At 37.4% G+C, this 23,591-nt stretch overlaps 1 protein-coding gene across 1 annotated transcript in view; it reads left to right on the top strand.

Annotated features, from left to right (window-relative positions):
- Nucleotides 1-4,817: 4,817 nt before the first annotated feature.
- LOC135085605 (TBC1 domain family member 1) overlaps nucleotides 4,818-23,591 on the top strand; it is a 44,489-nt gene continuing 25,715 nt past the window's right edge. Inside the window, exon 1 of the mRNA XM_063980379.1 lies at nucleotides 4,818-5,444. The gene's annotated coding sequence lies outside the window, so the exon portion shown is untranslated. The remainder of the gene's footprint in view (nucleotides 5,445-23,591) is intronic.

Genomic DNA, 23,591 nt, shown 5'->3' with positions numbered 1-23,591 from the left:
ACAGATTTTTAACAAAGCGCTAAGTTAAACTACTTATACATCCAATTTTACAGTAATTTGAAAAGTTAGTTTTCATATCGACACCTTCAGGTTCAATTGTCGTATAAACCATTTTGGCCAAATTGAGTTATATATACCATTTTAATCAGAATTTTTTTCTCTATCGAGCTGTATATTCGATATATTGAAATTCGCTAAAAAAATTTTTATACGCCCCAAAAATCTATAGCCTAAAAGATAAATAAATACCTTATAAACGATGTAAAAACCGAACGCTTGTTTTTGGTATTTTTGCTAAGATGTATCAACCATACATTTTTTTAAGCCAGGATGTAAAACTCTCTCGTAATTGAAAATGGTTTTTACGCCCAAAGACATATGGCAAGATATTTGGATCCAACGTCGTAAGTCCACGTATTCAATATGGTAATTATCTGTTTCATATTCATATCGACGGTTAAGAATCAATTCCATCTATCTCAAAAAAGTCAACTTTACAGGAGATAAAAAAAACGTTTCATCGCTTCAGCTTATAAGTTACTAGAAATGTTAAAATCGCTAAAAAAGGTAAATAAATACTGGAAAATGTTATGTAAACTTAGATTGTCGTAATATTGCCATATACCAAGATAAACTGAGTTAGATGGTATTGGTTCAAAAGAGTTAAAAAAATATATTTATTTACTAGATAGGTGCTATTGGACAAAAATAACTAGTAAAAAATTAAGTAGCTTATTAATCAATAACATGAAATGAGGTTGTTTATTACCTTACATAAATTTGTATTTTACAAATGAGGCAAAGAATCATAAAACTCATGGCATTCTGCTGGTAGAACTAGTTTGAGTTCTTGCAGATGTTGGTTTTTTGACGCAGTTATGGCTGTGGCATAAGGCATATCAAAATCTTAGTCAAAATTGTGTTTTTCATCCGAAGACCTACTTGTTGGGAAACTCGATTAAGGTCTTTAAACATTGTGTAGAGGTCTTCCAGCGAATGACCATAATATTTTCAGCAATAATAGTTATAGCATGTGTGTCAGAATATTTAACTTGCTTCCGAATTGTGTCCAGACTCTGCCATTTACTACCTTTAAGAGAGTCATATTCAAGGTTTTGGTTGAGAATTGTTTCTATAGCATCAATGAATTCATTCAATTTAGCCGTAGTGGTCGCCTCGAGAGGCTATTAAGGATAACAATGTGACTTACTCGTAATTTTATAAATAATTAGATTTAAGTTTGACATTGTGCTAATGAATTTGAGATTTTTATTTTATTTTTACTGACTGACATTGTATTTTTATGGAATTGTATTATGTATTGTTTAAAATAAGGTAATTAATGAATTTTAATTGTAATATGAATAGATTGCACGACGACAAAATATTTGCATATCGTCATATCGATAAAACATGCCTGTTCACACTACACAATATGTAATAACAAAATTGTACCATGTTTTTTGCAAATAAATATTTATTATTATTATTATTATAAACCGAAGGTGAGTGATGTACCTACTCGCCATTAATTTATATTTATGCAGAATCCTTTCCAATTCTGGAGTTTGGAAGCATTTTGTACAAGCACCTCGATGTACCGATAGTCGATACGGCACCACTGGAGAGACTACAGCAATGCCCAAGTCTAGATCGAATCAAAGTCCACGAACGCCAAGCAAAGGGCAACTTATACTCCTCGGTCTTCTGTATACCTGCCACAGCGTATGGATGTGGTCTTTGCGAAAATTGGCTTGTGCCTGGGAGGCTTAAGGTCATCAAACCTACGCGTGAGACGATTCGTGATGACTCTTGAAAACAGCTTGTAGACATGGCGCAGTAGGGAGATGGGTGTGTAATTCTTCAGTAAGGTGTTATCTCCCTTTTTGAAGAAAAGCACCACCATGGTTCTGTTCTATGCCTCTGGCGCTATTCCCTCGGGTAAGACGTAATTAAAAGCCTCCGAAGGATCATCAGTATCGGTGTTCCAATCGCGTTCAGAAGTTCCGAGGTTATTCCGTCATCACCTGGTGCCTTGTTGTTCTTAAGCTGTTTGAGAGTCATTCTAATCTCGTATAGGCTGATATCCGGTATATCTTCGGTATAGTGTCGAGTTAGCTCAGCTCTTGGATCTGTGGCTTACATATTAACAGGTTTGGTGACCAAGGTATGCCTGTAAAACCTCTCAGTCTCACCCAGAACCTCGGTCACACTACCGTACACCGTCTTTAACTTAGTGAGCTCTTTGGCTTAGCTTAATAGAGTTGTCTCTTGCGAACACTTTGGAGCCTTGGTTCCGCTCTATCGCCTTTTGAATAAGAGTACTGTTAATTAAAGTTGTGAACATTTTGTCAACTTTATCTCATGTAATTCTGATTTTCAACTTACAATTATCAAGTTCTCATACGCTAAAAATATAATTAAACACGTCTACTGTACAATGAAAGTAAAAAATACTGAATAAAGTAACTTTTTACCACCTTTCTATAATTCTTTGAGGAGAGATAGACAATATTGGCAGAAAATTTTTTGTGCTCTTAACATAGGTGGTATTTCTATAGCAAATAACTTTGGAAATACTGTGAATATTGAGATAAGAGTGTGAACAACCTGTGCCAAATTGGACTTTAAATCTATTGGCATTAAAAAGTGAAAACCGCCAAAACTTGAGATAGATGGTATTGATTCTTAACCGTCGATATTCATTTATTTATTGCATCACATATGTATGTATGGACAGTGAGTAAGTTTTTCTTAATTATAAAGTTAAAGAAAGTTGATTGTTTCTACTTTTAAAGATAATAACTAGATAGGTAGGTATATAAGGTTGCTTTCCAGGTCCAGTACATTCGTGAATTGATCTCGACTAAATGTGATGAATTCAAGACTTTTAAACAAAGAAAACAAGCCATAGTGTGCTTATGAAGGCTATTTATACCCTTTTGATATGCTCTGTAATAATTTATTACATTACAATTACTATTAGGGATGATGACTAGGTAATGAAATCGAAATTCTATTTAGTCCGTCAGACAGATAGTTAGAAAATATTAGACTTATATTTTTTTCCATAATCGAATAATTACAGTGTTATATTGAGTTGAAATGTCGCGTGACGTCACTTTTGAATAAAAATTCTACTCAAGCGTGACGTATCGCGCCATTTCAACTCGATGTAGAAAATAAAAAATATGAGTCTAATATTTTCTAATTATCTGTCTGACGGACAAATAATTGAAATTTTGTCATCTAGCCTTTACTTTTAGCTGTAATTTAAATTTGGGTTTCTTGTAAAGATTTAAATTCCTTAGAAAAATTCTCAAAAAATTACAAATCCTCCTGAGCATACTGGGGCTCTTCTCTTTATGCAAAATTTATCATAACCAAACGAATTCAATATGCGTCAGCAGAGAACCAGGAAAGCTGTCTTAATGTTTTGCGGTAATTGTATTTTTTTGTTCAAAATTTATGGTGATTAGTTTTGTTTAAAATTATTAGTTTTGCCATAATTTTCCTGCAAAATTGTAAAAAAAACAGTAAACTTGTTATTTTTCGTATGCAAGCAAATTTATTATTTCTACCTCAACCAAATATAGTTTTTACACTGTTAAATATCTTTGTGCAAATTCTCTAAACAACAAAAGCCTGGAAATAGTAAACAATACATTATTTACATGTATAGTTTTAATAATACATTTGAATAAATCACTTTATCAATGGGTGTATAAACCAAAAAAATTACATCTAATGGTCTTTAAGCCATCAAATTCAGTCTCGTGTTTACTAAAAAATCAAATACGACCTAAAGAGTTATTTTTAGGTCCAATATAATGGGTCGTATAAACCACCGAGTGCCTTTTTTAAGGACGTAACTCCAAGCTAACTTTAAAACTACTGAAGATGCCCATTTTTTAAATATCTAGACTTTTTCATCGCAAGAATTGAAAAATGTTTTCTCTTGGTCATTTTTTTATAACTTCTCAAATAAAAAAGTTACGATTTTTTTTATTAAAAAAAAAACGTTTTTTGGCTCTCCTGAAAAGTAGGGTTTTGGTTTATACGACAATTGAACCTGAAGGTATCGATATACGAGTATAGTGTCAAGCAAGTATCAAAGAACTTTTTTTATGCAAGACAAGGCAGGTATTTGACCGCAATCGCACCTGGTGTTAAGTGAGATGCAGTCTAGGATGGTACATATCTGCCCTGTAAGTGCCTATTCGCTCTCGCCTTGAAAAGGTCCGGATTATAGTGTTCAGGAAAGACAGCAGCAGGCAGCGAATTCCAGTCCCTAGCTGTTCGCATTATGAAAGATTTCTCGAAACGCTTAGAGCGAGCTGGTGGAATGTCGACAATGTAGAGATGAACTACCTAAATAAAATAAATCAATAACAGATCAGTCCATATAAACAGATAATCGCATGCCCAATCAATACAAAAGCAGGTATAAAAATAAATGAATTTATTCTGACGTATGTACCTTGAGTTTTTTTTTAGACCAATCGCATTTCGGCCTTACTTGTTTAGTTAGTTATATCGAGGTACCGGTCTGAAACGGTTGTGCTAACGGAAAAAACCGGAAGATAACGAAAGTTCCAAATTCAAAAGTTTTTTTTTTGGTGTTTTTTTTTTTAAGTGAAAAAGTGAAATTTTTAAGAAAAAATAGTGTTGTGAAAAAAACGTGACGGGAACATTTTTTTTTTTATAAAAAAAATGAAGTTAGTGTTATGAAAATGAACTGTGATAGTTGTAAAAATAAATAAAAAGTGTTTTTAGTGCAAAATACAATAAAAAAACAAATAATTTGGCTAAACGAGACGTAATAAAACCGGCTTATTTTAAAAATTCCATTCAAATTAAAATTGCTAGAGTTTTCAAGGACACCGTTACTCTCGACTCTATGATCTCAAATTCACGAAAAAGTTCTAGAAAACCGTATCAAAGTTAACTAAAGTAGTTATTAAGACCTCCATTTGTTTCAATGAAAACTGATCAACACGTTGTAATTAAGGAAATACTCTGCCAAGACTATGCTGGATTTAGTATGGACGCCGTTAGCGCACAGAGCGGTCGCGTACACAGTTGGTTTATCCAACTTGGAGTTTTGGTTGGGAGCCATTTTAATATTATTCGCCTGCGAAATGGATTTGATATACTTCCACATTCTAAACTCTTTGGACGTGCACATGCTTTAAAAAAGTGAATTTAAATATTCAAATTTCGAACTGGGAAGGAATGTTTTGAAAATAGAACGCCGGTGACTGCCAACAAGTAAACAAAATAGTGCGGCCGAAGGTCGGCAGTGGATTCGTTTCGGCTATCGATTTTAATCGATATGTGACAAACGATTTTTAATCGAGTGATTGTGACGTAGCACGTTGTTTTTGTTGTGAAGTGACAGTTGTGATGCGAGTGTAGTGGTACAGTGACTTGTTTCGAAAATTGTGAGTATTTTTTTGTTATCTTGTTTGTCTATTACATTATCCTTATTAGTAAAATTAAGAACCCAAATATTTTTTTAAAGATTTTTTTTTACTTCGGACTTTAGTCAGATTTTAACCACTAACCAACCAATTATTAGCTTAAAAAATGATTGACTTCTTTTTAATAAAATTCAGACATCTATAATCCCTAAAAGGATTCATACGAACATCACTAGAGTCCTTTAAATCCCGCGATAAAGAAAAAAATCAGTAGAGACACAAAATAGAAAATAATATATTTTGTGGTAGAGACGAGACTTTTAATAACGAGATTTGAATTAATTCACGAACAACACTAAGTATAGTTTTTATCCCGGTATAAAAAGCCTCTATGTGTACCTACGACGCCATTAAAACTTTTATTTTCATGAACAAAACATGTCAGAAGCTGGTTTGTTTTGAACAGTTGAAAATATGTTTTCATGAAGGTCATGGCTACGTTTTGCGCTGAAAATTATCTGTTCAGTCATTATTCAATGTTATACAGGGTATTCGGCGCATGGTTGGACAAACGGAAACAGCGTACTCACGCCCAAAAATTACAATAAAACTGTTCCATCCAAAGCTATTTTGTTGTTGTTGAATGTTGATATGTTCTGATAAAATTCACAATTTGATCAAATAGTATCAAAAAAATACAGGCCCTTTTTCTAAAGAAAGTTTTTTAGTTTTTTCTATAACATACGCACTTTAAATCCTTTCTAAGATCAACCTAAGTTTTGAATATCAGGCCTCCCCAACCCGTCTGGCCAGCGTGGGGAGTGTAGGCCAAATCCTCCATTTGCCTCTGGTAAATTAGAGGGTCGTGCTCCTGCAGTGGAGACTAAATGACAATCAGGTCATCAAATTAGGTTAGCTAAATATTGGTTTAATCCAAACGAGGTTGTGTTACAATGTCATTTACAAATGATCGATTACATGGCGCCATCATTACAACATCTGGTGGAAAAAACCCATACTATGAAGCAAGATATATTTTGTAATAGGTACACGTTTTTAGTTCGAATCCAAAAGGCTGGTTTTAGTGTCACGCGGACCGTCCGGTGCGGACCCGCTCCGCACGGCCAATCTGTATGAACTTCTAGGGAGCGTTTTAGTTAGAGTAATGCGGTCCGGAGGAACCGCTCGCTCCCTAGCAGTTCATACAGATCGGCTGTGCGGAGCGATCCGCACTGACAGTCCGCGTGACACTAAAACCAGCCTTAAGCTCATAGCAGATTTATCATCTCGAAAAGGTATCAACACCGTATTGCCTTTCGCGAGCTGTCATCGCCTTTCGCGCGCTGTCAACCGCGTGGCGAGGCGTTTACGTTACGGTGCGGATAAGTGTGCGTTGCAATATGGAGTTTCATACAAAGAATACTGACCGCCTCGCGTTGATACGGTTACGATCGCTTTCCGGGTTGATAAATTTGCGACGTCCATTGACGATTTCAATATTCTTATTTATTTATTCTTTAACTAGCTTTTCGCCCGCGGCTTCGCCCGCGTGGAATTTTGGCTGTCACAGAAAAACTTTATTGCGCGCGTCCCTGTTTCAAAAACCGGGATAAAAACTATCCTACTTCCTTTCCCAAGACCGAAACTATTTCTATGCCTTTCATCAAAATCGGTTCTGTGGTTTAGGCGTGAAAGCAAGACAGACAGACAGAGTTACTTTCGCATTTATAATATTAGTATAGATATTAAGGTGAACTTGATGCCATTGGGCATTCTCGGCCAGTTAGCCTTTGGGCGAAACAGGAAAAAATAGTTTTTGCTCTTGACTTTATCGACTGACATTTTGATGAATACCGATTACGTGTAGGTTTAAAGTTTTTATGCCTATGTGATAAGACCACATTTAGACCCAGAGACGGGTTCGATTCCCAGTGGGGGCAGATCTTTCTGTTCAGTTTGGTTGGTGATAGGGCTTCTAAGTCCGCTTGGCTAGCTACCACCATCTTACCTAAGTCTGTCGCCATAACAACAATGTTAACAGCATTGTGTTCCGGCAGTTAGAGGTAAGATAGCCAGTTCCTCTGTGGTTGAGGATTCCGGGTGAAGCTCGCTTCCAGCTTCCATTCCATGGCCATGAGCTTCCTCGTTGTGGATAAAAAAATATGTAGCATTTAACTTTCATTTTGTTGATTAACCTTTGTTTTGTTTCGGATGACGCTAATTAATTTCGTAGCGGGTCCAATGCCAGTTTAACTTTCTTCCGGGACAAACTTCAATGGTTGGGTTATTGGCGCTCAAGCTGTAGATTTTGGCTACACAGGAGTTGCAGCGATGGGAATAGTCCCGTTTCATTATATTAAATTTTATGCTGACTTTGCGATTTTTTCTAGTGAAAAAAGGTCATGACTGTGCAATATTTTGGTTACCCAACGATATTGTGGGAAACTCTATCTTTTTCCATACAACAGTGTAAGGGTTTTAATATTAAAAAACAAGCACGTTAAACTTTTAAATATGATGTCGTGCCCTGCGTGCCCAAACTGCACGCAGGAGGATTTAGTAAATACTACTGACAACGCCACTCTTGTAGCGGAGTTTTGAGCTGACACTGTATAGGTTTGTTGTCGACACGACAAGAAGAAAAATCAAACTAAACACTGTAGCATCTTATAGAGCTGTAATAGAGTCTATATTGCCACAAGAATGTGAAGGGTGACGTGCTGTCTTTTCAAACAAATCAGTTTTCCTCAATTAACTTGTAATTAATAACAGAAATGGTCGCTCGAGAACGCGACCTTTTCTTAAATTACTTTAACACTAGCTTGTGTCGTTGGTTCCAGTTGTATCTAAATACTTAATTAGTGAGTCAGTCAGTCAGTCACTCAAACTGACTGACTGACATAGTGATCTATCAACGCACAGCCCAAACCACTGGATGGATGGGGCTGAAATTTGGCATGCAGGTAGATGTTATGACGTAGGCATCCGCTAATAAAGGATTTTACGAAATTCCACTCCTGAGGGGGTAAAACGGGATCCACGCGTACGAAGTCGCGGGCGGCCGCTAGTTTTAGATAAAATAAATTATTCACTTAATTAATAGGAATAGAAATGCCAATTTAGGAATAAAAATGACAATTTTGGTATAAAATGTCAAATTAGGGATAAAATTGACAATTTAGGAATAATAATTACAACATCGGAATAAATATATCCCATTACATACGAAATAATGATACATTTTATCCTGAAAAATCTACATAGTACAGGACGAAAAGGCAACAATTTAATTCCACTCGGATTTTCCCAGAACCCAGAAGAGAACTGGGTTTATCAAAAATTGAATTTTAGCAATGTGCATTGCTTGTTTTATTCATTAACGATACTTGCTAAATTTTTTAATGTACACAATTTCATTAGAGAGTTTAATTTGTCCGTTTTGTTACCGGGATAAAAAGTATCCCAAGTTTTATTTCAGTGTTCGATTCGATTTGCATAAATACCGCCCGTATTCACAAACGATGCTTGCTTAAGTGAAGCAGCAAATCGAACGCACAGCGTTGAATAGAGCTCTATGATTGGTTCGTGTGTCACCCTGTGCATCCACGCGCACTGTGAGACCTCACAGTAATGTTTGTGCATACGGGCGTACGTATCTCCGTTGCAAGCAACGTGACATAATAACAAACAATCGTTGACATTGAACACAACTATTCTATGATCATGAATATTCATGGTGAAGGTAACCGTGACTTAGGATTTTATTATAATAGTACTTTGTTGAAGGTCCTTTAGAGGTAATTAATTAATAACACTTTTACGGCTCGGGATAAAAATTATACGGGATAGCAAGAAAAATGACCTGTCCTGGAAAATTAAAGGGTTAACACCGAAAAGAAGTCCATAAACTTTACTTTTTAAATGATTATTATTTTATTTGATCTACAACGAGGAAGCCTGCATCTCACCTGATAGTAAATGACGACCAGACTGAAGGTGGAAGCGGGCTTCAACCACAGAAGAACTGGCTATCTTACCAGACATTGTTGTAATAGTTACTAATAATGTCGTTGCTGCTACACTTAGATTATTAATCTAAGCTGCTACAATGGTTCCTCAAAAGCTTAACTGCTAAAATGAATGATTTTTGTTACTGGTATAAAAATTATACCAGTTTTCGATGAAAGTTTTTCGTATTCCTATTGATAGTAGAATAAAGAATAACAATGTCATATTACTATTTACTCCCCAACCCGCTTGACCAGCGTGGGGAGTGCAGGCCAAATCCTCCATTTGCCTCTGGTAAATTAGAGAGAGTCGTGCTCCTGCAGTGGAGACTAAATGACTTGATGATGATGATGATGATGTTACCTACTAGTAAAGCGTTATAAGGAGCTGGAGGAAACGAGGATTTTTAAATTTTATGTTGTCGTAGGTTTTGTATTGTACCTATTACAAAGGCAGAACTAAAGTAGCCAATCCAGATTAGAAATGTTGTTAGAAAATATGTTTCTAAATCAAGTATGAAATTGGTAAACCAGTTTTTTTGTGTGCATTGAATAAACCACCTAGAAACCTTGGAAATATTTAATGTACAAAACACCTGGATTCAAACCAAAAAAAGTTTTTACTCTGGGAACAAGACCTTCATAAAGTTTTTTTTATCCACAACGAGGAAGCTCTTGGCTTGTATCTCACCTGATGGTAAGTGATGATCAGGCCGAAGGTGGAAGCGAGCTTCACCCGGAATCCACACACAGAGGAATTGGCTATCTTACCTCTAACTGCCGGAACACAACAATGCTGTTAACATTGTTGTTATGGCGACAGACTTAGGTAAGATGGTGGTAGCTAGCCAGGCGGACTTAAAACAAGCCCTACCACTATTCAAAAGGCGTCTCGTAGGCCGGAACTCAACTTCGAACTCCTCCTATGTTCTTCTGATTAAATTCATTTCGGGTCCAATGACAGTATAACTTTCCCTCGGGACATCCTTGACCTTCACTGGTTGGGTTATTGGCGCTCAAGCTGTAGATCCTGGCTATACAGGAGTTGTAGCGGTGGGAACGAGAGGTGGGAATAGTCCCGTAACGCACTTAATTCTCTACTTTGTATACCAACATGGCTTCGTCTTTCTCTCTCACTCATATCATGATGATAGTGTGAGTAAAAGAGACGGTATTATAGCCATCAAATAACAATTTAGAGTAGTCACTTCTCGGAAACTTTGGATGCTTTCCAACGGGTATTTTGAACATGACAATGTTCTTTGTAGACGATTTGTCTTTAATGTTATGTCATAAACGTCATAAAGGGAAACGTAAGAGAATCTTTAATATACTTATTTTTCACTAGTTTGTGCCTGCGGTTTCGCCTGCGTACATTTTGGTCTGTTACTGAATGTTGTACATAAATCCATCTATATTCTACAGCCTTTTTTTAACGTCGAGAAATGTTTTGAGCATACCCACTGGTCGATGGGGACGGCCAGTGGGTTATGTGGGACTAGGGTTTCTGCTCGAGCTTTCTCGAACTCGAGAAAACTCGAGAAATTTGGCTTCATTCGAGACGAGAAAAAAATTACCGGAGCTCGAGAATTCTCGAGTTTCGATTTTGAAGCTTTAATCTTCTTGAAAGCCTATTTTCTTAGACAAAAGTAAGTATTTTTTATTATTTAATAGGTTAACATTGCTTTTAGACTGGCCCAGTCTTTCCTTTTTTAACTGATTTGATTTGCAAGTAATGATATCAATCGAAACTAATAATGTTCAACTACGAGTATGCTATATTTATTATGTTTGTTTAACTAACTGATTTAAGGATTGAAAAATATATTAACTGTCTGTAGGTTAGGTACCTACTCGTACAATACCCGGCGATAAATATTGCACATCGACCTTTAGAAAGAGACAATCGGCTAATTTCGGTTTCGTAGAACGTTATCTCTGTCGCACTTGAACAACGACTGACAATGACGTTTTGTCAAAGTGTAAACAAACTTTATTTTAAATGTGTGCAATTGATTTTGTGAATTAAGGGCTGATTTTTCAATCGTCAGATAACTTTTAACCGAAGAATAAGTTTGACACATTGATAGTTTCAGTAGGGGAAATATGTCAAAATGACAAGTTTATTCTTCAGTTAAAAGTTACCTGACGATTGAAAAATCAGCCCTTAATTGCCAAAAACTTTTTATAGTCGTGAAAGAAAAGTGGTTCACGATGTGAAGTATTTGTCGAAGAGAAATACTAAGGATTCGGACAATATTTTCATTGAATTTTTTGGTTTTGATTAATGTTTTGTCAATCGTATAGGTAGTGTGCGACAGAGATAACGCTCTACGAGCCGAAATTAACCGATTGTCTCTTTCCAAAGGTCTATGTGCAATATTTATTGCCGGGTACTGTAAATACGTTTATTCAAGTCGTTATCTTTAAGAAATATAAAAAAATATTAAAGTTTTTTTTTGTTTATAAATAAGGTTTATTTTCGTAATTTTGCTATTATTAATTTGGACCTGTGTTCTGTAGCTCCAGCTTTTTATTGTTATTTATCCTTAAATTACAACGCGACTTTATGACTTTTGTTCCTTTCATTATTACTAAGTAATGATTGAATTATGTAAGAAGATTTTATTTTTTCTTTCTTCCCTTACCCAAATAAGTGGTACTAAATCCTAATATTTATGGTTGTGCAATAAAATTAGGTATAATATATTAGATTAAAAAAAACCTGTGTTTTTATTCAATTTCAGCCAATTTCAACAGTTTTAATAAAAAGACTCGAGACCCGAGAAAACTCGAGACTTTGGCCTCGAGAATTCCCGAAACTCGAGAAAAAAAATAGGTCGAGAAATCAGAAACCCTATGTGGGACTCTCCCCGCCTGCTCACTAAAGGCGGGACCTACCCAGTAAAACCCGACGGTGTCCACCGGAGCCCAAAGAAACGGAGCCGCGAGTTATTGTCCTGGTTGGACATTCGTCCGCAGCTCCGCCTTAGGCTAGAGCCTCTTCGGCTTCGAGGAACCCCCAATCCCCTCCTCCAGTTGTTAGGGTTCCGTAGTTTTTATAGAGGTTTTCTCCTCGCGGCCCTGGTACAACAGGACCCCCGGCCCACCGTAGCGGGTTACGGTCTGCTCCATGCCGCTGCTCAGTCAGCTGACAGCTCTGTTGATCAGAGAAGTACCGAGAGCGGCCCTTCAAAGAATGGGGCCAGTCAAACGCCTCGTCAGCCCCCAAGTCAAAGAAGTCTAGGGGACAAATCAAATCTTTCCTCATTAGTGCCCGTAGATTAGTTTCGAGTTTTCCAAAGATTTCAAAGCACATTTTAAATATTTACACCTAATATTAATTATACCTACATACAATATGTTATTCAAAGTTCACTGAGCAATATGTATATTGCTATGGTTCATAACAAGTGCTTACCATAATCAACAAAGCAGTATATTTTGCTCTGACGTGCGTTAAAATTATTATTTTACCACTTTTAATGGTACATTTAACATATTAATATTTTGTTGGCATCTTAAGGTATATCATTTGGTTTTTCCACTAAACTGACGTAATTATTAATAGGTCTAGACTGTCTAGAGCTTAATAGGCTAGTTTCCTAAAAAAATTTTTTTAGTCCGTCAATTTTAATAAAGAAAAATATTGGACACATAGGTATATTTTTAATTGTCAATCAAACAAATAATTACAAAGTTATAGTGCATTGAAGTTCCGCGCGACGTCATAAAGTGCTGCACTTTTACGCACTCACTGACGTCACGGGCCTTTTTTTAGAACTTTGGCACGCTTTATCTCTTTACATTTTCATTAGTTTTAAAAAGTGAAAAATACGTGTCGAGTAGTTTTTGTTAAGCTAACTGACGGATTAATTAAAACTCTTGCTTTTTTACCCAGGAAACATCCCTATTCAGTCAGTGCCTGAGGTATTTGAGCGGCACGAGGGTGTTTTTGAAACGTCCAAATTCAGCAAAGTTTCAGATTTCTTTCAGATTGGTTGGCTCTGTCACGTCATAAAATATGTCAGTCACGCCTCCCCTTGCCGCTGTTGACTTAGAAGCACTGGACCTATAGTAGTAGAACCATCTTCGTCAGACCCAGAGTAGTCTATTAATCCTATCCTACTAATATTATAAATGCGAAAGTAACTCTGTCTGTCCGTCTGACTGTCTGTCTGTCTGTCTATTTGTCTGTCTGTCTTGCTTTCACGCCTAAACCACTGAAGCGATTTTGATGAAATTTGGCATAGAGAGAGATAGTTTGAGTCCCGGGAAAGGACATATGATAGTTTTTATCCCGGTTTTAGAAACAGGGACGCGCGCGATAAAGTTTTTCTGTGAGAGACAAAAATCCACGCGGGCGAAGCCGCGGGCAAAAGCTATTGAATTATAAATACTAATAACAGGTTTATTTGACTTTAAAAAAATTCCTTTAAATAATAAATTATTATTTTATTCATTTGATAAGGTAAACTTCCTTATGGAAGTCAAGTTTTGTATGAAATTGTAAATAATACATTTGACCTTACATCAAAAGGTTCAATTTATTTATGTCATATTTAAATCTATTTATGATAAAAACAAAGAGAGTTAAAAGGAAGTAAGTTTGTTATTTTTCTACACCTTCTCTACAGAGCAGATTTTGATGAATCTTACATACAAAATTACAAAAAATCTAATATTTCCTCTTTATAATATTAGTATAGCCTATGACTATACATTTATTATGACAAGTATGCTATGATCCAGAGAACGTTGTTTTTCCTTAAAGTGGTATAAAAACAACCCTCTTTCTGGCACAGTAGGGTAAAAAAATTGCCCATGACCTAATCCCACACCAAACACAAAAATATTCACAAAAATCGGTCAAGCTGTATCGAAGAAGGACGTAGCACATTTATCAACACAGAAAGGGATCGTAACCGTATCAACTCGAGGCGATCAGTATTCTTTGTATGAAACTCCATACTGCAACGCACACTTATCCGCACCATAACATAAACGCCTCGCCTAGAGTTTGACAGCGCGCGAAAGGCGATGACAGCTCGCGATAGTCAATACGGCGTTGATCCCTTTCCGAGTTGATATGTCTGCTAGGACCTTAACGAACACTTTAATGGGAGATTTTTATAATAGGTACCTTTAACATTCGTCATCATCATCATCATCTCAGCCATAGGACGTCCACTGCTGATAGGCCTCCCCCAATGCTTCCCATGTTGCCTGGTTGGTAGCGGGCGCAGCCTGCGTCCAGCGCTTTCCTGATACGATGTCGTCGGTCTACCTTGTGGGTGAACGTCTCACGCTGCGTTTTCCGGTACGCGGCCTCCACTCCAGAACCTTGCTGCCCCATCGGCCGTCAGTTCTGCGTACTATATGCCCTGCCCATTGCCACTTCAATTTGCTAATCCGTCGGGCTGTGTCAGCGACTTTAGTTCGTTTACCTTTAACATTGTGTAAGAAATAGAAAGAATTCCTTGTAGGATAGGACAGTAGGACAGGATGTAAAGAACTTCAAATACTTTATTTCTTTCTTTATTTCCAACAGATAACAATATGACTACCAAATATCCAATCCGTCCGCTATTCGGGTCGCATTCGGACACGTCTGCTATAAACATAAAGAGTATGGTAAGATGTGACCTTGGTTTGATTTAAAATAACAAGGCTTTGCATCTATTTTTGGAATGTTTACTAATTGCATTTGATTATTAACATTAATAATATGGTTTACTAGCGGCCGCCCGCGACTTCGTACGCGTGGATCCCGTTTTACCCCCTTAGGGGCCAGTTCCCGTGGGAATTTCGGGAATTCCTTTCTTAGTGCACCTCTACGGTACCTAAGCTACGTCCCTTCCAAATTTCAAGCGCCTACGTTTAGCCGTTTAGGCTGTGCGTTGATATGTCAGTCAGTCAGTTTCTCCTTTTATAATATATTTAGATTGGAATACTTATTCCATAATTTCCATAGAATAGCGATAATTTTATCCGTAACCTCTGGCGCGAAAAAATTGTGTCTTCGAATCTTTTCTTTTCTTCGTTACCCAGCCGTCGAATTCAACGACAAAGCTCATAGCAGACTTACCAACTCGGAAAGGGATCAACACCGTATCGCCTTTCGCGAGCTGTCATCGGCTTGCGCGCGCTGTCAACCGTGAGGCGAGGCGTTTACGTTACGGTGCGGATAAGTGTGCGTTGTAGTATGGAGTTTCATACAAATAATACTGACCGCCTCGAGTTGATACGGTTACGATCCCTTTCCGGGTTGAGTTTCAGTAACTCTGTGTGACCTTTAATCTTTCGATGGCGATTCGAATAAGCAAACGGTTCGATGTCGAAAGTTTACGTGATGGAATCTTCCATAGTGTCGATTGAACGCCTGTTGATTGAAAAACCGGAACTTTTAATTTGGTCCAAACAAGAATGATCTTTGATACTCGATACAAAGTCCAAATATTGAGTTTTAATAACAGTTTCTAGAAAATGACCACTGCCACTCTTGTGGATGTCGTAAAGGCGACTAAGGGACAAATACGCGAGCATCAGGCCTCCCCAACCCGTCTGGCCAGCGTGGGGAGTGTAAGACAAATCCTCCATTTGCCTCTGGTAAGAGAGGGTCGTGCTCCTGCAGTGGAGACTAAATGACCTGATAATTTACAGATTTAACGCTATTCTTACTATTCTTGATTAATAACCTTTTTCTATTTTGTTTTATTTCCTCTTCAAAGATGTGTGCAACTTTACTCCTTATAATTTTCTAAAGCCCGGTCTCCGAGCACGTAGAGTTTTGTCCAATAACCCCAAGCTACCTATCCTTATCGCTCGCGCGTAATTATGTTGCTGTCGCGCTCGCACACTCACTGCGGCCGCCCGTCGCACAGTCGCTACAGCAATATAATTACGCGCGAGGGTTGGGGTCATTGGACGAAATTCTACGTGCTCGGCGACCAAACTATAACTTTCCTTACTTTCACACTTAGCATGAGTTGGCATGAAATTATTTTCATGAAAGTATTTATTATTGTTTATTTTTGGAATAACATGAGTTTTCAGTTAATTGCAACAATTTTGGTTATCTATTAAGTTTAAGTAACCATCTGTTTTTGTAGTCAATAAGATGTTAAGATGATAAAGGGTGCCGTAAGAGGCAATTATAGGAAGAAATTATGCGAATATCAGGCCTCCCCAACCCGTTTGGCCAGCGTGGGGAGTGTAGAACAAATCCATTTGCCTCTGGTAAATTAGAGGGTCGTGCTCCTGCAGTGGAGACTAAATGACCTGATGACGATGATTCAATAAGAAACTTCAAGTGGTGTGTGAATTAACCTATATTAAGGGATTGAGGGAGGCCTATGTTGAGCAGTGCACTTAGGGTTGCCAAGTCTTGAAAGGACCAACCCGGGAGAATTGTGGGGGGGGGGGGGGGGGGCTTGCTCCATAGTTGCTCCATCACGCTGAATACGCGCTCGAATGAATTGAATGAATAGAGACAGGAATGGAAAGAACAAACGTGACCATTTTTTTTTATTCAGGACAAGGATTTCTGTCTTTCGATTTCGTAAAGAAGTCAACCCAGCGTAAATCCACTCGATTTTCTTCAATAAGATGTGGTTGCACCTCACGCAAAAGTCCAACCTCATCGTACAATTTGTCACTATCTATGTCAATATTTAATAATTCCTGGAGTTTAGTAATGCTGGTCCATGTGATTGGTTCTTTTAAAGATAAAATTTATACACAAGTAGGTACATACGAGCAGCAATGGATGCATTTAATTTTTAGAAATACCGGAGAAAATATTGCTCTCCGGGAGGTCGGGAGGTTAACCATTATTTCCGGAGTCTCCCGGGCAATCCGGGAGGGTTGGGAACCCTAAGTGGACTGGACATCCTACGGCTGAAATGATGATGATTATGATTAATATTGGACTTACTTTTTTTTCCCAAGTCGTATTTTTTCCTCGAAACTGCCATCAGTAGTTTTTAAATGCATTTCTAATTCAGCTCTAGTTTTCATCATCATCATCATTTCAGCCACAGGACGTCCACTGCTGAACATAGGCCTCCCCCAATGACTTCCACATCGCACGGTTGGTAGCGGCCTGCATCTAGCGCCTTCCTGCTAGCTTTATCAGGTCGTCGGTCCACCTTGTGGTGCTCATGTTTTGGTATAAACAAAACCCTTAAAATTGCTACATTTGTTTATCTACTAAATTGACTTCAACATCGTCAATATACTGCATGAAGGTCAATTTGTTCCGTAACATATGAATCTAACGCACATTACTGTGATTGTTGTTGACCATATTGACTAAATAATCAACTCCCGCGCAGCGTTGGCTTGCGCTGAACACATGTTTTGATTGCGCCTTATTAGGGCTGTCACTTGTAGGACCGGTTGGAAAAGTCACTTTGACGTTTATAATGTCAATTTTGTAAAGGTGAGTAATGAGTATAGACTCGAGCAATCCTATGTAATGTGAAGTTCTTACGAATGGTACAATACTTAATTGACTCGTGACTGATGATAATACATTTGATAGAGCGGCTCGTTGTACTATTACAAGTAAATGCTCATCCATGAAAAACAATCGAACTATAAGATAGCTGAAGATGACCTTCTACTAATAAAGCAGAATACAAAAAATTACCCTCACTGGGATTCGAACCCGGAGCCTTTGGGTCTGAGGCAGGTGGTCTACACTAGATCTGTAAAATCTTGTTGTAGTAATTTGAAATTGGCGCGTTCTTGCTACGTAATGACAGATGACAGGTCGTTGACTATTATTTTCTTGTCTGCGCCATCACTGCTGTAATGTGCATTGTTCTGTTTAATAAAACTCAAGTAATTAATTATAAAGTCGTTTAATTACAACAGGTTATGGGCCCAGGCAGTAATCTGTTTGTAATAAGTATCAGTGAAAAGTAATATCAATGAAATAACGTAAAACAAAGTCGCCGGTCATCAAAACTGACACGACCTAACCAAAAAGCCGCGTGGTGTGTGTGAAAAAATATTTTTCATACAAAATGTCTTCAAATGCAATGACTCTTATCGAAAAGTTAGTTGGTCGAGATAACTACAATACATGGAGATTTGCCGTGATGACGTATTTACAACACGAAGACCTCTGGTGCTGTATTGAAAATGAAGGCAAACCTGTTGATTCAAAGCTCGACCTGAAAGCAAAGGCAAAAATTATATTGTTGGTTGACTCAGTGAATTACATACATATACAAGAGGCAAAAACGGCTAAAGAAGTGTGGACCAATTTACAAAAGGCTTTCGACGACAAAGGGTTGACAAGACGCGTGGGCTTATTGAGAGATATGATTACAACAACATTAGAAAATTGCCAAAATGTTGAAGATTACATTAACAGAATAATGAGTGCAGCACATAAACTTCGAAACATATCATTTGATATCAATGATGAGTGGCTGGGTACTTTGCTCCTTGCTGGATTACCCGAAGTCTACAAGCCAATGATTATGGCCCTCGAAAGTTCTGGTGTGCCGATTACAGCAGACTCTGTGAAGACTAAGCTCTTACAGGAAATAAAGAGCTCCGAGTCAGTTGCATTGTATGCAAATAAGCCAAGCAAATATAAACAAAAGGATTCTGATAATTCTCCGAAGTTTAATAAAGGTCCCCGTTGTTTCAAGTGCAACAGGTATGGTCACATAAGTAAAAATTGCAGAACAAAGAAAAAGGACCAAGGCAAAGAGGCAGGCAAAGAAACTGGATATGTCGCTGTGTTCTCGGCATCCGCTGCAGCATATGACAGTAATAGCTGGTTTGTTGATTCAGGAGCATCCATGCATATGACTATGAGGCAGGACTGGCTATATGATGAATCAACACCTCCAATTACAAGCATCCGTATTGCTAATGATAAAATGCTAAAAGTGAAGAGCTGTGGAAAAATAGATCTGCCTATATGTAATAGTAAAGGACAAACACAAACCATACAAGTCACCAATGTGTTGTATGTGCCTGAGTTAGCAAGCAATCTTCTCTCCGTGAGTCAGCTGATAAAGAAAGAATGTTCAGTACTGTTTAGTAATGAAGGCTGTAAAATATTCAACAAATCTCAAGAAGAAGTTGTAGCTTGTGAGTTAGTAAATAACATGTATCGTCTGAACATAAGTAGTGCACAAGCATATGCTTGTAATACAAAGGAAAGTGACAGCTACTTATGGCATCAAAGGATGGCTCATCTCAATATGACTGATCTGAATAAACTCTCTAAATGTAGAGAAGGTGTCAAGCTTACTGAGAATAAGCTGGATATGATATGTGAATTTTGTCAAGAAGGAAAACAGTCTCGGCTGCCGTTTCCCAAGGAAGGTTCTCGTGCTAAGAAGGTTCTAGAACTTGTACATTCCGATATCTGTGGACCACTGGAGGTGAAATCAGTTGGAGGAGCGCAATATTTCCTCACATTTGTGGACGACTATACCAGGAAAGTATTTATTTATTTACTTAAAAACAAGTCTGAAGTGTTCAGTAAATTTAAAGAATTTAAAGCATTAGTGGAAAATCAACTTGAATGTAAAATAAAGAAATTAAGAACTGATAATGGAAGAGAGTATCTGAGTAATGAGTTTATTGAATACATGCAAAATTGTGGGATTGTACATGAAACTTCTAATCCATACACCCCACAACAAAACGGGTTAGCGGAGCGTATGAATCGCACATTGATGGAGAGAGCTCGCTGTATGTTGCTTAATGCTAATTTACAGAAACACTACTGGGCTGAAGCAGTGGCGACAGCTGCGTACATAACGAACCGCTGTCCAACAAGATCCATTTCATACGCTACACCTGAGGAGTTATGGTCCGGGAAGAAGCCAAATTTGAAACACCTTAGAATCTTTGGATGCGAAGTCATGGTTCATGTTCCAGATGCTAAACGTCACAAACTGGATCCTAAGGCAAGTAAAATGATATTTATTGGCTACTCAGAAGTCACTAAAGGTTACAGACTATTAGATACTAAAACAAGGAAAATCCTTATCAGTAGAGATGTTGTATTTCTGGAAAATTCCATACAAACAAAGTATTCAATGGTTCCACTAACAGAAAATACAAATAATGTTAAAATATGTGCTGATGAAACAAAGAATATTAATGAATCTGTTGGGCTAACAAATCAAAGCACAAGAGAGTTAAATAACTCATCTGTAACATTATCCGATGATGATGATGATGAAGAAAGATTCTTCTCCGATGATGATCCCGAGTATGTACCTGAAAAAGAAATAAATATTAGTGGACCTAGTAATATAACTCTTAGAAATAAAGTAAGAAACAGAAAACATGAATCTAATACTTACCTCTGTCAAGGTGGAGAACACGAAGAAAATGAGACGCCTATGACTTACCGGGAGGCTCTGTCATCACTGGATAAAGAGAAGTGGAATAAGTCTATAGAGGAAGAGTTGCAAGCACACAGTAAGAATGAAACATGGGAGTTGGTGAAGAAGCCAGATGGAGTGAAAACTATTGGCTGTAAGTGGGTTTTCAAAGTGAAAGATACACCATCAGGACCACTGTATAAATCAAGACTATGTGCCATGGGATGCTCACAGAAACACCAGGTTGATTACACAGAGACATTCTCACCAACTGTCAGGTATGACTCTGTAAGAGTTTTGCTTTCTAAAGTGTGTCAGGATAACTTGCAAATGATACAGTTTGATGTTAAAACTGCTTTCCTCTATGGAAACATAACTGAAGATATCTATATGAATCCACCCGATGGTTTAGATGTACCTGAAGGGCATGTTTGCAAACTTAAAAGGTCATTATATGGGTTAAAACAAGCACCCAGGTGCTGGAATCAAAAATTTGATTCTGTGTTGAAGAAATTTGGTTTCACCAATAGTCACTCAGATAAGTGTATCTATACTGGTCAGTTTAATGGTAGTAAAGTGTACCTAATACTATATGTGGATGATGGCCTAATCATTTCTAAGGATAAAAGTGTGTTGAACAAAGTTATTGATGATCTAAAAGAAAATTTTGAAATAAAAGTCTGTGAACCTAAAAACTTTGTTGGCCTTGAAATTGAGAAAGGAGAAAACTATATATTTCTACATCAGACTACATATGTACAAAAATTGCTGAATAAATTTAATATGATTAATGCCAATGGAAACAGTACACCAGTAGAAACAGGTATCAAATTGGAAAAGAATACATCAGAGCCAGATAGAAACATTCCATACAGAGAGGCTGTAGGCTCATTGATGCATCTAGCTATAGTCAGCAGGCCTGACATAATGTTTGCGGTTAGCTTAGTCAGCCGATATCTGGATAGTTACGATAGTAGTCACTGGAATGCAGTAAAACGGATAATGAAGTACCTCAAAGAAACTAGTGATTATGGCCTATACTATACACCTTCACACAACAATATACTAGAATGTTATTGTGATTCTGACTACGCTAATGATACTGAAACAAGAAGGTCAATGACAGGATATGTATTCATTAAGAATGGTGCTGCTGTTACTTGGGCCAGTCAACGTCAGCAAACGATAGCACTATCTACAACTGAAGCGGAGTTTATGGCTGCCTGTAGTGCTACAAAAGAAGTTATTTGGTTAAAGAGACTTTTGTTAGATATAGATGAATATTATCAGGATTCTGTAAAACTTAACATAGATAATCAAAGTGCAATCTCTGTCATAAAACATGAAAATTATCATAAACGTTGCAAACACATAGATATTAAATATAAGTTTGTTAAAGAGAAATATGAAAGTAAAGAAATTGCTCTGAAGTATATAAGTAGTAATGAACAAAGGGCTGATATATTTACTAAACCCTTAGCTAAAAGTAAATTTCAATATCTAAGAAGTAAATTAGGTATTTGTAAGATGTAACTGTACTTATAAAACTTGATTCTGTCATACTTTGTTCAGTAATATGTATGTATAAAGTAACTACCTATTGTTTTTGTTTGTTACTATAACTTGTTTATCTGTTAGAATGAGGAACGCTGCAATTTGGAGAGAGTGTTGTAGTAATTTGAAATTGGCGCGTTCTTGCTACGTAATGACAGATGACAGGTCGTTGACTATTATTTTCTTGTCTGCGCCATCACTGCTGTAATGTGCATTGTTCTGTTTAATAAAACTCAAGTAATTAATTATAAAGTCGTTTAATTACAACAAATCTGTACCTCTTAAGATTCATTTTTGCAAAAGGTAGCCCATGACCATTACCAGGTAGTTCTCATCTAAGTGGAGATACCAAAATACATCGAAATTAAATGTGATCAATAAATAAATAGGAATTTTCCTTAATCACCTGACAGCCCTAGCTATAGTAATTTAATAGCACGTGAACTCATAATTGATAGCTTACAAATGTATGCTTACCTCTCCAATGACCGATCTGTATGGCGCACTCATTGTTTTGTAGTAATTAGTTTTAATTGTTTAAATAGTGTTGTGTCGTTATAGTAGACTAGCTTTTGCCCGCGGCTTCACCCGCGAGAATTTCGTTCGACTAAGGGACAATATGCGAACATCAGGCCTCCTCAACCCGTCTGGCCAGCGTGGGGAGTGTAGGACAAATCCATTTACCATTTGTAAATTGAAGAGGGTCGTGTTCGTGTTCTTGCAGTGAAGGCTAAATGACTTGATCATAAAGTTCGTTCGTTCGTTCGTTCGTTTCAGCCAAATGACGTCCACTGCTGGACAAAGGCCTCCTCCAAGGTTTTCCACAATGCACGGTCCTGCGCTGCCGGCATCCAGGTTCTTCCCGCCATAAAGTAATTCGTCATATTAACGAAGAAGATAAATGAATTACTTAACCCTCAGTCAAATGTTGTTTGTACGCAATAATCTGTCAATTTTGATGGGGTTGATATCCCATACTGCTCGTCCGTCAAAAATCTCGGTCTTTATCTAGATTCTAGCCTCAGCTGGACAACTCACGTATCTGAGATAAGTCGGAGGGTCATCGCCACATTGCATTCCCTTTGCAGACTGAAATACTTCCTTCCAATTAAGACCAAAATCTCCCTTGTCCATACCCTTATTCTTCCGGTCAAAGATTATGCTGATGTATGTTATCCTGACCTAAACCAAATTCATGTCAATAAGCTAGACCGGCTCCTCAACAACTGTATCCGGTTTAT

Source organism: Ostrinia nubilalis, chromosome 29 (assembly GCF_963855985.1).
Source record: "Ostrinia nubilalis chromosome 29, ilOstNubi1.1, whole genome shotgun sequence".
Classification (NCBI taxonomy): Eukaryota; Metazoa; Arthropoda; class Insecta; order Lepidoptera; family Crambidae; genus Ostrinia; species Ostrinia nubilalis.
The sequence above is the reverse complement of the archived record's forward strand: the minus strand, read 5'-3'. Positions and strand labels throughout refer to the sequence as shown.